General features: G+C 39.7%; 1 protein-coding gene and 1 long non-coding RNA gene across 2 annotated transcripts in view; both read right to left on the bottom strand.

Moving 5' to 3' along the window:
* Positions 1-12574, bottom strand: part of LOC307266303 (uncharacterized protein) — a 69874-nt gene that overhangs the window by 35025 nt on the left and 22275 nt on the right. The window lies entirely within an intron of this gene.
* Positions 4715-5407, bottom strand: LOC307265591. Its single transcript, XR_013845352.1, has 3 exons — positions 5299-5407; positions 5180-5208; positions 4715-4772 (listed from the first exon to the last, which is right to left on the bottom strand). It is a non-coding gene; the product is annotated as an uncharacterized lncRNA (long non-coding RNA).

Here is a 12574-nt window from a genome sequence, read left to right as displayed (position 1 = left end):
GGTCTAATCAGCCACACCTGGCATCTGCCCATCTGGCTTATATAGGCCTACCTATAGGCACTCAAGACCTGTAGAGGTCGCCAAAAAACAAATATTGCACACAAGATATGAATAAACAGAATATGGCTCCTACACTATGTGCTGGTCTAATTGCAGGGTTGGAGTCAGGTGTGCTGGAGTCAATCACCAGCATTCACAGCTGCCATCAATCATCATCAACTGCTCTTCATATACCCGGCCCTTCCTTCCAGACACTGCCAGATTGTAGATTCTGTGTCCACACAGTCAGTTCTCTCTCTCTTAGCTAACCTGTTTGCAGCTCCGTTTTTTTGCATTTTCCCTGGCTAACTCCTGTTTTTTCTGCCTCAGCTCTCCCGGCCTGACTCCAGCCACCAGCTCCAGCCCTCGCCCGCCAGCACTTCCCCCCGGACCTCTCTGCCTGCCTGCTCTAGCCCGCTCCCACTCAGCTCCCTGGACTTGCCCCGTTGCTCTCTCCCTGGAGCCCCATGACAGCCACCCTCCCCGCCGGATCACGGCCCTAACCCCCTGCTGGTTACTTCCAAAATAAATCTTCTTAAAACTGATACTGTCTCCGCGCCTGTGTCCTCCTGATCCAGCCGTTACAAAATTAGCAATACTACTACTACTACTACTACTACTACTACAATATTACTAACTTTTATATCCAAATATAAAATTATTTGATGACATTATATTGCAGTAGGGGAAAGTGGGGTGAGTTGTGCAACTTTTTACTCAAAGTGATTTTAAAGTGAGGCCTTGACAGTTATGTCTCCAACTCAAATATGTACATATATTTCAGGATGTTGTGCATCCCTGGCAATAAAAACTTTGGATCTGGAATAAACTGTTTAAGAAATATAGCTTTCGGAAAAAAAGTTGTCTTGTCGCACAAATCACCCCACTACGTGGGGTGATTTGTGCATTTGGAGAAAATAAGGTGGGGTGAATTGTGCCAATTTATATATATCTCAAAAACTGTAATGCAAGACAAATCCATTAGACAATCACTTATTTAAGGTGTATTTAAAGTAAATAAAGTAAATAGTTGACAAAGATTGAAGGTACATTTTCTTAAACAAGGCCTAGCAGATCTAGGTGGTTTTGCCTGCAAAGCTCACAATGACAAAGTCACCATCATCATCTTTCTGGCCATCTGAACTCTGTTCAGTGGTGTCGTTAAGTGGAATTGAGATGTCACTCTCTTCTGAGCTACTGTAGACAATCACTTTCTTTTGGTGACCAGCGTATACAGCCATGCCACTGGCACGACTCTCAGAAATGTACTTTGCACTAGTTGCTCCGTGCTTGTGGAACCAACTGCCACCTGACAAATGTGATTCCCCCTACATTTCTGCATTTAAATCAAGGCTCAAAACACATTTGTACACCCTGGTGTTTCCTCCCCATTAACTATCTTACCTCTGCACTACTATCTGTGTTTATGTGGATGTATGGGCTTTATGTCTTTTATTTTGGTTATTGTTATTTTACCTTCATTGTTTACCTACTGAATGCACTATGTACAGCACTTTGGACAGTGCAAACTGTCATAAATGTGCTTTTATAAATACATTTTACTTACTTACTTACTTACTTACTTATAACTCACCTAGGCCATTTGGCACAAATCACCCCATCCCCAGAATTTTGGATAATAGGCATGATGCAGCAATTTAGGGCTGACATCGTGCTAACTATATAGACTCAAAGTGTAGCATACCAAAGCACTAAAACATGTGTCAAATGTTTTCAAACGTGTCTATAATTGTTCAGACACAATAATCAAAAAACCTTGATCATGGAAATTTTACTTTGAAAGGCAAAACACAGTTTTTTGAGCTTAAATGTGCTTATATCTTATTCCTTGTGTCTCCCTTCTTTACAGGATGAGTCAAATGGATGGCTCTTCTTAAATATGTGGTCACATTTCCAATTTCTTCCACGGTTTTCTAGAAACAAGGGGTTTTGCAACTTCCAAAATGCACAACTCACCCCACTTTCCCCTACTAGCTTCTTGCAAAAAAAATAAAAAATAAAAAATTGAAGCTCCGAATACTAATTTAAGCTCCGAAAACTAATTTTCCGAACGAGTATTCGAATATTCGAATAATTCGGGCCAGCCCTACTGGCTACCACCGGCCCTGATGCACATTATGTAAATAGTTGTTAAAAACTGATAAATGCATTGCAGATCATTACGAGCAGTGAACAAGGGGTGGGAATACATAAGCTTCGGCTTCCTCTCACTTCTTTTCGGACAGACACTACATTTATTTTATAAATATTGTTTATGACACGTTATAATTACTGTTGTTTTGTGTTATGTGTATTTGTATGATGTGTCATACTTGCTTTTCTTATTTATTTTATTTATTTTTTGTTCGAAATAAAGACGAAATGAAATGACATTTTTCTGTGATTAATTAATCAAAATGTATGCTTTAATTTGACAGACCTAGTAATGATATTAATCAATATGCTTTTTCTATGTTTCCATAACACATACAAACATAACATGTATTCTTACCTGTAAGCAACAGCATCAGAAAACCATACATTTTAATCCATCTGAATTCAGCCATGGTGCCTCTCTGCCTCTCTGTCTCTTTCCTTCTCTGTCTCTCTCTGTCTGACTCTCTGTCTGTCTCTCCGTCTCTCTGCCTCTCTGTCTCTCTCCCTCTCTGTCTCTCTCTGTCTGACTCTCTGTCTGTCTCTCCGTCTCTCTGCCTCTCTGTCCCTCTGTCTGTCTCTCTGTCTCTCTCTGCTTCTTTTAAGTCTCTAAAAAGGAGCTTTTTATGGAGAAACTTCCTGTATTAACTGAAATGTTAGTTCCTCATCGTGACTTTGTTCTTTTTATTCTTTTACGCAAGCGGCCGACCACATCTGCTTTTAGGATCCTCCTTCACTTAACCTTCCTCCTGTCTTAACTTTCTGCTACCATCTACGGTGTTAACGGGTCGGTTTCCACCCGTGTCTGAAATCAGCTGTAATAAACTTTAAAAACAATTATCTATCATCCAATTTGTTTCTCATCTCTTGGTTACCTTGTTTGGCTTACTTATCCAAGAAAATATTGTTTTTAATATTTTTGGTGTAGGCCTTTTTTTAAAAAGAGGTATTCACTGATTTGACATATATTATGCTGATTACCATTTCAAGCAGCCATACAATGTTGTGCTATTAGTTAACAAACTAGGCCTCTCACAAAAAGGGCTTTAACAGCAACACATCTTGACATTTTTCAGCATGCACTTGCAAGATGTCTGTCCTTAATTGCTTCATCTGGATTGGTGCAATATGAGTCAATGTTAACACAACACACTTAAAGGGCCACACACAGGCAGGGGATTGCAGCATACGAGACAGTTCCTCATTTCATCTTTGCAGTCGTCTATTCCTAAGAACTGAAGGGGAAGGGTTTGAGTGTGAATGTGGTGACAACAGCAGCAGAGATCTGGAGGTTTTAGCCTCTAAAGATGATCAGATAACAGATAGGGAGAGGACAAAGACACATTTCAACCAAGTTGGACCAGAAAGTCTTTGTGCACATCTGTGGTAGCTGAGTTTGTTTGACATGAATACTGTGATGTGTGTCTCTAGCAGGTGGAGTCAAGAATAAAAAGGATGAGTGAGAGTTCTGCCTTTTTCAGTTGATCAAAAAATCTACCTGGTTTTAATCAGCAAGCTCAGCAGAAATATACAGAAACAAGAGTAAATGATTCAAAAGTGCTTAACAACATGGAAAGCTCCAAAAGCCAAAAACAAAAGCCTATCATATCTATATTAAACAATAAGGACGTATAAGGTAAGAAAAGGAAACACAAGAAATCAATTGACTTTATAGCATATCATGAATAAAAATCACTGGAAGCATCATATATTTCTTTCTTTCTTTACTTCTCTCTCTCTCCTCCTGTAGCTGCACTTTGACACACATCATGTCTTGTACAGACACAGGCCTCATATCTATATTAAACTATGAGCTTTCTACCTGTTCCTACTGACACAGAGAGAGTCAGGTCAAACTCAGGTCAAACCTCATCTCTACCTTTCAAGAGCAAACAACTTCAAAGTACAAAAGGCATTTATTAATATATGTTTTCAATCATTAGAAATGTAAATGTTAAAGATGCAGGAATGGGTAACACTTTACAATAACAAAAAACTATTTTTTGAACAGTAACTACTCTTTTTTGTACCTTATTGTAAAGTGTTACCCATGAATGACATAAACAAAAAGTAAGATCATACCTCAGTATAAAAATGCAAAACCATATGAGAACTTTAAGCATTTAAGACATTTTTAAACCCATGTCCTTCCTTTGACTCTCCTCTGTTGATAACTTGGGCGGAACACACTGTTGACCAATGCCCTATCAGCTGAATAGTGAGTGATAAAGGTGGGGTCATGCTAAGCTACTTACACATGTTAAAATAAACAAATCTGGAGGCCTTAATTCAAATGGTAGCGACCTAAAACGCGAAATAATGCTTTGAAGAAATGTAAAGCTGCAGCGGAGTCATTTCTCTGGTGAGTTGATGTTGAAGTTGTTGATCAGTGGATTCTGACAGAAGCAGAAGGTTCTCCAATGTCGTCATAGACCACTGTGTCCTACACAATTCACAGATAATTTAATTATATAATTTTGAACCTGAAGGCACCATGAGTTACTGTCTGATCTGATCTTTACCTGATTGTCTGCTGCTCCTGAACGCCTCACTCTTCTGCTTCTCACTGAGTATGAAACCTGGAACAACACAAACAGTGAGACATTCACAGTCCTGCATTACAGTAACATGGACAGTCACCACCAACATATGCACATTTTTCACACCGACTTACAATTAAAATTTTAATAAAATGTTACGCACATCAGTTCACTTAAAGGTGCTACGAGGAACTTTTAAATACTTCTGAAACAGTTGAATTGTTCCTCTGGTGATCATAAATTACATGTAACAGCAAACGAGACCATCAGTGCAAAGAATGCTATTTTTATATAGTTTTTCTTGATGCCTTTGTCATTGGTGTGCTCAACCAGTAACAACAGCTGGCATAGTAAAAACACTACCGCTTTTGTCCAAAGGGAGTGCTAGAATGAAACACAAACTGAAAGTTCCTCGGAGCACCTTTAATATTTGTTGTTAAACTCACAGTGGTGTCATCAGGTGTTCTCTGGTTCACTGGAAGATAAACCACAGAGAAACATTTCAGCTCTAAACTCACACTTTGTGTTAATCGCTCTAAACAAACGTTGGTCTGAATGTTCTCACCTCGAGCTCTGATGAGGAGAACAGTGATCACAGTAATGAGGAGAAATTCAGCCACACGCATAGCCACCATCACGTAGTTCACAACAGAACAGTCTGGACAATCTGTAGGAGCTGAACAATAATATCAACAAAGAAAGTTATCAGTGTGTCAAGCTTTCCAAAACATTTACAATTTACTGATGAAACATGTGAAACAACACAAACCAGATAAAACAGAAAAGTAAAATGCCTCTGAGTGCAGAAGTAAAACATATTGAGTCTCTACCTGGTGGTTGAAACGTAGGTGTTGTTGATTCTGTTGGAGCTGTTGTTGTGTCCTCACCTGAACAGACAAACACAACTCAACCAACTGTTCAGCTCTGATATAATGTTAAAACTTACACAAATGAACATAATTAATTAAACTCAACATATTCTCACCTGAGGGCTGAAGTCTGAAGGGAAACTCCTGCACTTTGTTACCACGAGTCACTTCACATGTCAGTGATTTATGCCCTGATGTATAAATGTGATGAGAAGTCGGAATGGTCACAGAGGCGAAGCAGGCAGACTGTGTCTTCTTCAGTTTGTGATCTTCTCCCAAATCTTTACCATCAAACAGCCACTTCACTGTCTGTGAACAGTATCGACCATATTCTGACACAGAGCAGTTTAACGTCTCGTGACCATCGTCCTCACGTTCAGTCACTGGTGAAGATGGAGATAATGTGACAGAGAAAAAACAAGAGTTAAAGTAACTTCATCACTGTAATCATGATTCTTATCAAGTTTCAGTATTTTGTTCTATATGAGTTTGAGCTGAAAACATCACGATGTAAATACTCACTGGTAACAACAGACAGACGAACCAAACCATCTAGACCTTGCTTAACTCCTGATTTGTACTGGTGACATTTGTATTGACCAGCATCCTCAGCTGTGACATTCTTTATAACCAGAGAACAGTTTGCTGTGACACTCAGTCTGTCTGATTTGGTTCCAGCGTTCACACGTCCAAGTGTAACCAGCCTTACTACTGTTGAGCTTACTGAACCACTGAAGCTCCAGGTTGTACTGTCACACTGTTCCTGATCATTTATCACATGTTCACAAGACAAAGTGACTTCACCTCCATCTCTGACCGGGTCAAGGTCAATGTAGAAGATTATTAGTGCTGCGAAGAGACATAAACATAAATAAATATATGATCAGGAGTTCACTCATTTCACAGAACACTTTGCTGTCTTGGGTAAATGACGGTTATGATGTAAATAGTAATAATGATATTAATCAATATTCTTTTTCTATGTTTCCATTACACATACAAACACAACATGTATTCTTACCTGTAACCTGAAGCAACAGCATCAGAAAAACATACAATTTAATCCATCTGCATTCAGCCATGGTGCCTCTCTGTCTCTCTGTCTCTCTCTGCTTCTTTTAAGTCTCTAAACAGGTGCCTCTCACACAGAAACTTCCTATAATTAGTGGAGTGTCAGTTCCTCATTGTGACTTTTGTCCTTTCCTTCTTTTACGCAGACGGCCACATCTGCTTTTACGATCCTCCATTATTTCATTTAAATTTTTGTACATTTAATATTTTTGGTTTTCACCTTTATTTGATAGGCCTTAGTAGCAATAGGGGGTGGGGGGATGTCCTGCACTAAACAGCCCAAACCAGAGGTCATCAGCAACAAGAATTCCTCTTGCATGGTGTGCTCTCTATGTGGTGAGCCACCAGGGTGCCCTTAATCTTCTTTCATTTATTTCTGAATCTAGCTGCCATGTTTTTCCCACTGACCTGAAGTATCTGGAATTTAAACCAGTGACATTTTAAAAGTTTCTACATTTTCCTCTCAATCATTTTTGATTCGACTCTAAAAAGTGACGATGAAACAAAAGTGTCTCCAACTTCATCTTAGGTTACTTTAATAACTTTCATACATGTATACAACATAACAACATAATCTGAACAGAGATACAAAGGTTATAAGTACTGCCTATCAGACTATAACAAACATAAAACAGCCAGACAGCATATAATAACATTTATTATGCTCTTTAACATTGCAAGCAGACATACTGTATAATGTTGGACTATTACTACTACTACAATGGTAAATGGACTCCACTTATAGTGTGCTTTTCCCTGGTTTTTCAGAGACCCACAGCACTTTACATTGTTTTGTACACATTCACCCAATCACACACATTCATTCATACACCGATAGCAGCAGCAGCTACCACGCAGGGTGCAAGCTAACTATCGGGAGCAATTCTTGGTACAGTGTCTCTTTGCCCAGGGACACTTGGACATGTGGCGGGGAGACGGGGGATCAAACCACCGACCCTGTAACCCAGTGCACGACCGCCCTACACACTTCACCACAGCCGCCTACTATCACTACTACTGGTTAACAAACTAAGACCCCTTCTGGACAAAAAGGCTTTTTACAGCAATACATCCACATGATCATAAAATCTGATAGAATACATTTCTCAGTCAGCGTATAATAACTGTAATGATATGAGCTGTATCTATACTGCGTTCTGTTATTTCTTTGGTTTGTTGACGGTGGCGTAGAGGGCGCTGGGATCAGCAGCAGAAGAGGGAACTTTCACTGTGGCGTAGGTCACTGCTTCATCTTCATCTTCATCTTCATCCTGAACCTGGAACACAACAGACACACAGCACAACTCATTAACTACACAACATTAACTAACACAGACCATCCATCCGTCCATCCATCCATCCCTCCCTCCCTCTCTCCCTCCCTCCCTCCCTCCCTCCCTCCCTCCCTCCCTCCCTCCATCCATCCACCCCCCCATCCATCCATCCAACCATCCACCCCCCCCATCCATCCATCCATCACCCATCCATCCATCCATCTATATATCCGTCCGTCCGTATGTCCACCCATCCATCCATCCATCCATCCATCCATCCATCCATCCATCCATCCATCCATCCATCCATCCCTCCCTTCCTCCCTCCCTCCATCCATCCATCCATCCATCCATCCATCCATCCATCCATCCATCCATCCATCCATCCATCACTATAACCAATCAGACATCTTACCCGGCCTTCACTGTTGGTCTTCTTGGTGTAGCTGACGGAGGCGTAGGCAACACCCTCTTCAGGATCAGCCTGCACAGAGAAGACACAAAATGGATGCTCAGTTACATGAAGATCTTTACTGTCTCACTCTTTTATTTTAATCAAAGTCAAAATTTTAGATTCCATTTCTTCTGTTTTTATGTTTTATGTCTTTTTTAGATGATTTCTTAATATCTTGTAAAGTCTGTGCCCTGTGGTTCACTCATGTCTTCCTCTGCTGTGGTCAAACTGCATCATCTAACTTCCCTTTTTTAATCTTTGCTGCACACACACACAGTCTGGTTACATTTGGTAAAAAACATGTTACAGTTCAAGTTATGATATGTTGTCAGGGCACAACACAAACAGCACATGTGCAAAGTTTGAAGTATGTCGTCGATATAGAGGTTGTAATTAATTTCCTGGAAGTAGTAAAGTATGAATACGTTTGGGTCCCTTTTCCTTACATTCATCTCTTTGACCATTGCTGTTGCAACACATTTAAATACAAAACAGTCAGTGCTTTTTATCTGATCTCATCTTACCTTCCATCAGCTATAGAATAAACCTGTGCAACGTTTGCAGTATATTAAAGTATGTCGTCGATATAGAGGGTGTTATTTATGAAGAATGTGCTTTTGGGCCTTTTTCCTTTTCTCACATTCATTTACTTGACCTTTGCTAATACAACAACTTGCTTTTAATACAAAAACAGTCAATGCTTTTTATCTGACCTTCTCAGCTATAGAATCAAAATGTAAAGTGAAGAACCGTTTTAAACTCACAAAATTGACGTTCATCCGGTTTCTGTTTGCTGAAAAGACAAAAAAAGAGTCGACCTCAGCTTCCAAAGACTAATTCCAGTTTTATGAAAAATAATAATTAATTAAAAAGTTTAATCTGTGCTCTCACCTTTAGTTCTCTTCCATCTGATGACTGTCACAACTATTATTAAAAGTGCCAGTAAAGCTACAGCCACAAGGACGTACACCCACCAAGCTGCTGTCGTGTCTTCACCTGAACAGACAAACACAACTCAACAAACTGTTCAGTATGAAACCTGTGCTCTGATGTAATGTTAAAACTTATTGTGCACACATATATACAAAATCAAACAAATATTTAAGGTGATTATTCTCATCAGTCTGAAGTGACTTTAAACAGCTCAACATATTCTCACCTGAGGGCTGAAGTCTGAAGGGAAACACCTGCACTTTGTTACCACCAGTCACTTCACATGTGAATAGTTTATCCCTCGATGTGAAAATGTCATATGACGTCGGAATGGTCACTGAGATCTTGCATTCAGACCCCTTTATCTTCATCTTTTCATTATATTTGACCAAATCTGTTCCATTAAACAACCACTTCACTGTGTGGTTACATTGATCATATGTGGACACAGAGCAGTCTAACGTTACCTCACCATCGTCCTCCTGTTCAGTCGCTGGTGAAGATGGTGAAGATGGAGATAATATGAGAGAGACAACAAGAGAAAAAATAACTTCATCACTGTAATCATGATTATTATAAAGTTTCTATATTGTGTTCTAAGACAGTTTGAGCTGAAAACATCATGATGTAAATACTCACTGGTAACAACAGACAGATCAACCAAAGCATCTGGACTTTGTTGTGTTCCTGGTTTGAACTGTCGACATTCGTAACGACCGGCATCCTCAGCTGTGACCTTCTTTATGACCAGAGAACACTTTGCTGTGACACTCAGTCTGTCTGATTTGGTTTCACCAATCCGCCCATCTTTAACCAGCCATATTTCTGTTGTGCATTTTGAACAACTGAAAAACCAGGTTGTACTGTCACACTGATGCTGATCCTTAATCACATTTTCACAAGGCAAAGTGACGTCATCTCCAGCTCTGACAGTGAAGGACCCTCCTTTTGCTTCTGCTGTTGAGAAGATGAAATAAATCGTTTATAAATGTAATATGTTTGACAATCTATTTCCTCTATCATCCACTTCCAAACAGATTTGATCAATGAAGAACCAAAGGTTGATACAGTTATACAGTATATAAGTAGACAGTGTGTGTGTGTGTGTGTGTGTGTGTGTGTGTGTGTGTGTGTGTGTGTGTGTGTGTGTGTGTGTGTGTGTTCTTACCTGTAAACTGAAGCAGCGCTGCAAAATATAAAGACACTTTAATCCATTTGAACTCAGCCATCGTGATTGTCCTTCTCTCTCAAAAGTTTCTCAAGTTGTGCTGCTTTCATCGAGTGATTCTGCATCTGCTTTTTTTCGTTATTAGAATGATGCCACTTCCTCATGATTATATGTACATCTCATTGGCTGGTTTTGAGTCTCTCACTCTGTCTAAGTAGAGGATGAGGAAGTCAATGTGTGAAGATTGTTAGTTAAGATAAATGTTTGCAACTTGTGTTCTTAAGATGGTGTTTATCATAAAACTATATTAATAAACTATCTATCTATCTATCTATCTATCTATCTATCTATCTATCTATCTATCTATCTATCTATCTATCTATCTATCTATCTATCTATCTATCTATCTATCTATCTATCTATCTATCTATCTATCTATCTATCTATCTATCTATCTACTGTATCTATCTATCTATCTATCTATCTATCTATCTATCTATCTATCTATCTATCTATCTATCTATCTATCTATCTATCTATCTATCCATCCATCCATCCATCCATCCATCCATCCATCCATCCATCCATCCATCCATCCATCCATCCATCCATCCCTCTCTCTCTCTCTCTCTCTCTCTCTCTCTCTCTGTCTGTCTGTCTGTCTGTCTGTCTGTCTGTCTGTCTGTCTGTCTGTCTGTCTGTCTGTCTGTCTGTCTGTCTGTCTGTCTGTCTGTCCGTCTACCTGTCTGCCTGCCTGCCTCTCTCTCTCTGTGCCTGTCTGTCTGTCTGTCTGTCTGTCCGTCCGTCCGTCTGTCTGTCCGTCTGTCTGTCTGCCTTTCTGTCTGTCTGTCTGTCTGTCTGTCTGTCTGTCTGTCTGTCTGTCTGTCTGTCTGTCTGTCTGTCTACAGCAGAAAGACTTGATGCTGAACAGAATAAGTAGAGTAATACGTAAGAAAGTAAATGTGTGAAGATTGTTTGTAAAGATAAATGTTTGTAACTTGTGTTCTTTAGATGTTGTTTATCACAAGACAGACTCAAAGATTCACTGTGATGTTTGACAGCACACGTTAACAGGTGAAGAGCGAAATAATTCAAATCTTGACGTCCTTGGTTCAATATGGTGATACTGCAGCACCTGGGGAAAGACGAATAAGCTAAACTGTTTAAGGTCTGAGACCTCTTGGTTCCTCATTGTAACTTTGCAGGTATCTTTTCTTAGACCTGAAGAGGAAGTGATTTGGTGTAAATATGGCTGCAACGTCAGCAGAGCTCTGGAGGTTTTAGCCTTTAGTGATGGACAGGTAACAGAGTGGGAGCAGCCAAAGACACATTTCAACCAAGATGGACCAGAAAGTCTTCCTGCACATCTGTGGTAGCTGAGTTTGTTTGACATGAATACTGTGATGTGTGTCTCTAGCAGGTGGAGTCAAGAATAAAAAGGATGAGTGAGAGTTCTGCCTTTTTCAGTAGATCAAAATAACTACCTGGTTTTATTCAGCAAGCTCAGCAGAAATATACAACATATTCAAACAAGAGTAAAAGATTCAAAAGTACTTAACAACATGGAAAGCTCCAAAAGCCTAAATCAAAAGCTTATCATATCTATATTAAACAATAAGGCCACTTTGCAAAAATAACACATTTATCACATGTAGCTGCTCTGATGTTTAGTTTCATAGTGTCTTCGTCAATTGCAATCCTTCTTCACGGCAACACTTTCCTTCAAATTAAACAGACACATTTCCCCTCAGAGTCGGCCCAAGCCTTCATGGGGCCCTAGGCAGAATTTGATTGGGGGGCCCCTCTCCAATGTTAGCGCTGCCCAAATAATTGACTATTGTTCAATGCCATTCAGACACCCAGTGTTTTCTGCTATTGCCTCCATTGTCCAGCTGGGTGAAAATAGTAGCCAGCCGAGATCCCGACCCTCGTAGGGGGTTCCGGGGGTATGACCCCCTGGGAGATTTTTTTTTTAACTATTTAAAGTGAAATGCATGAATCTGGTGCAAAATTAAGAGGCTTAATCTGAAGAATTTTGTATGAAAAAATAATTTGGAGAAACTGTGTCAGAT

This window comes from Ammodytes marinus, assembly GCF_949987685.1.
Source record: "Ammodytes marinus genome assembly, chromosome: 19".
Taxonomy (NCBI): Eukaryota; Metazoa; Chordata; class Actinopteri; order Uranoscopiformes; family Ammodytidae; genus Ammodytes; species Ammodytes marinus.
This window is presented reverse-complemented; position numbering and strand designations above follow the sequence as displayed.